This window comes from Dipteris shenzhenensis, chromosome 26 (genome assembly GCF_047967505.1).
Source record: "Dipteris shenzhenensis isolate YYH24624 ecotype China chromosome 26, Dip_SZ_1.0, whole genome shotgun sequence".
Classification (NCBI taxonomy): domain Eukaryota; kingdom Viridiplantae; phylum Streptophyta; class Polypodiopsida; order Gleicheniales; family Dipteridaceae; genus Dipteris; species Dipteris shenzhenensis.
In genome coordinates this window covers 42109399-42112841 of record NC_141621.1, presented here as the reverse complement: position 1 = coordinate 42112841, position 3443 = coordinate 42109399, and positions in this window count along the sequence as shown.

Genomic DNA, 3443 nt, shown 5'->3' with positions numbered 1-3443 from the left:
GCTATTGGCTAGCAAGAATACTTATGAGCTAGATGCCTTAAAGGCCAAGTTGCATGAGGCCTTTGATATGAAGGATTTGGGACTTGCAGGTCATATTCTTGGTATGTGCATCATGCGTGATCGGAGTAGGAAACTCCTTTGGCTTTCACAAAAAGAGTATGTTACAAAAGTATTGCATCGTTTCAATATGGAGGGGGGGAAGGCAGTGAGTACTCCATTGCCTCCATATGTGAAACTGAGTCATACAGATAGTCCCAAATCATATGAGGAAAGGGCCATGATGGCCAAGGTTCCTTATGCATCAGCAGTTGGGAGTCTTATGTATGCTATGATAGCTACTAGACCAGACATTGCATTTGCAGTGGGAGTTGTTAGCCGGTATATGACTAATCCAGGAAAGAGGCATTGGGAGGCAGTTAAGTGCATCATGAGGTACATGAAGGGTACCAAGGAGATGTGCATCTGCTTTGGTAGAGGAGACATGCATGTACTTGGGTACACAGATTCAGACTATGCAGGGCATGTGGATAGTAGAAGGTCCACTTCTGGTTATGTGTTCACCTTTGCAGGTGGTGCAGTGTCGTGGATGTCTCGCGCACAGAAGTGCGTTGCTTTGTCTACCATAGAGGCTGAGTATGTTGCAGCCACAGAGGGTTGCAAGGAGGCTATATGGCTTGATCGGCTAGTGGGAGATTTGGGGATTCATATAGGTGTACCGACATTGCATAGCGATTCCATGAGTGCTATTCAGCTAGCACGGAATCCGGTCTTTCATGCAAAGACCAAACACATTGAGGTCAGGTACCATTTCATCAGGGAGGTACTTGAGGACAAGCGCATAGAGCTTGTCAAGGTTCATACAGATGATAACCCTGCAGATATGCTAACGAAGAGTCTACCTAGTCAGCAGTTTGAGTATTGTCGTGTATTGATGAGCATTGGATAGTATGCTCACTGGTTGTTCTCCCTTAAAGGCACATTGTCCTTTAAGTGGGAGGTTGTGGGGGTTAAAGGTCACTGTGCCTTTACCCCGGTTATGTACAATACTCAAACACATATATAAATGAATGAAAAAGAAGATTAGGGTGGTTCTACACCCACCAAAACTTGTGTGGCTCTCTGTTTCTCTCTCTCCCTCTTTAGTTCTTGCTTCCATTGACATCACTCTCACATACCAATACAACTCAGTTAATGGATGAACACCAGCTTTGTAGTCATACAGTAGGAGTAGAGGTGATTGGGTTGTGGACCCATTACCCACCATGTTAAGGGACACAAGCTTGAGATGATCAGTTAAAAACACATATTTGATATGTTGTGTCCAAAATACCATAAAATTTGAAATTTTTTGGAGTTTCTTGAATGAGGGTGATTGATATATGGATGTGCATCAATGCACTCGTAAGAACTAAGTAGAGGGTAAGCAAGAACAATTAGGAAGGGAGTATGATTGTACTCAGTAGAGATAGGGTTTCCCCTTATTAATCAATGAAATGGGGTGATTGGTAGCAGTTGGGCCCATGTTCCTTGTACTCACACACAAGGAACTGAGGTGATTAGGGGCGATTAGACTAATTGTCCAGCATGGATAAGAAGTACATGCTGAAGCCTTACCAGATTCAGTTCAAGGATTTGCAAAACTACTTGATGCCTTGAGATTACTCGAGATAAATTGGGATGGTTTGCTGAGTGTTGTTATATCTGTAGTAAGTGTGCCACCAGTAGCAAGTGTGTGCTAGTAGCAGCAAGTGTGCCACCAATAACTTCTCATTTTGAGGTTGTACCCTGCAAGTTATTTAGCACCAGGCGAGTAGTTGGATAGTGAAAATGAGGATACAGAGGAGGAGGAAGGTGCATTTGCTGATTTTTCTGTAAGCGTGGAAAATTTACATCCTCCTGAAGACGAGGGATATATTTTGGGATTGTTACAATTCCTCGACATCACACCGCTCATTGATCGAGCTTCCTCATTCACAAATCAACGGAAGCTGGATGTGCATTTTGCACACAAGTTGTATGAAGAGACCAGGAATGCTAAAATGCCATTTGTAGGCAATGTCACTCTCCATCCAATGAAATTTGTGAGACTTCGAGAAGATGATCCTCAATTGAAGGAAGTCACATTTCAAAAGCACGGAGATTTTCTCCAAGCCTTTGAAGAGTTTAAAGATAGTGACTTTGCTCGTGAAGCTGATCTCTACCAGACTAGATATGGGAATGACATTGAGAAGAGATATATGCTCGCAAAGAACAGGTTCCTTGACAGATGCAGTCTGAGCACATTGATGGGAAACACTTTTGCAAAGCTTGTAGAATCACCCTTGAAGAAGGACGAAAAGGAAACTTGAATCACACTATCTACAAAAGTTTCAACGGGTCATCTGTTACATATGCTTATTTATTCTTGAATCCGAAAGGTCCAATCTGGTTCCGTTGACTAAGAGGAAAACTCAACTCTTTCTGAGATCCTAACAAAGGTTGGGGAGTTATGGATCGGATGTGGCTTGCCACCATAAACAGTTAAGGGAAGGAGACCTACCACTGAATACACTATGAAGCGAGCTCGCTTTTACAGATGCTTGAAGGACGTAGTGAATTATACGCAGTCAGGTGTGCAGGACTTGGAAAAAATGGTTACAAGATATTGAGACTTTACTTACATAATGTTTTGTGAGGAGTCAATCTTTCAGCTTATCTTGCATGTTTGTAAAGCATATGAAATAGGGAAGATATCCTACGAGGCACCAGAGCATGCGGCAAGTCGAAAAAAGCAACAACAAAGCAATTGTCTATTGTTTGGTGGAGACCATTACGGTATGCTCCAGATGAAATAACGAAGCATGTATGCCAACAGTTGCTTGATGGTGATTGGTTCTTTGGGAAGAAGAGCAAACATAGTCACTTAGATGAGGTAGTCATCAGAATGGTCAGAAGCAAAGCTGCTTTATCAGGAGTATTGTTTTTATTGAATTTAGATCAAGAGTTAGCTGGTAAAGTTGTTAAAGTGGATAAGAAAAAGTTCCTTGGTCTTGGTCAAATGATTGACAAGCTGTGGGTTAAAAAGTGGGTGTGTTTATTAGATGTGGATGGCACTCCAACAAAGGATGCGAGAGGAAAGATGCCAAAGATTCTAAAGAAAGTGTATGCAGAGAAGAAGAACACCTTGGCACTAAACTTGCAAAGTATAGCAGCAGCAACTGGTTCAGCCTTCAGCTTCTCTTATGGCATCCTCTTATCAAAGGAGGATACAAATCTACACGCATCAATGGCATTGATACAAAGCGCTGCATGGCAATTGGTGATGATTGGGAGAAGCCTTTTTTTTTCCCTGGATGAGTTGCAAGACTTTGGAGTGACGGGGATGTTTGGCCTTGTAAATTTTATCATATGAGGCACTTTGGGAGACAAGAAAAGATCAACATTGGTCCTATTCATGTCAGAAT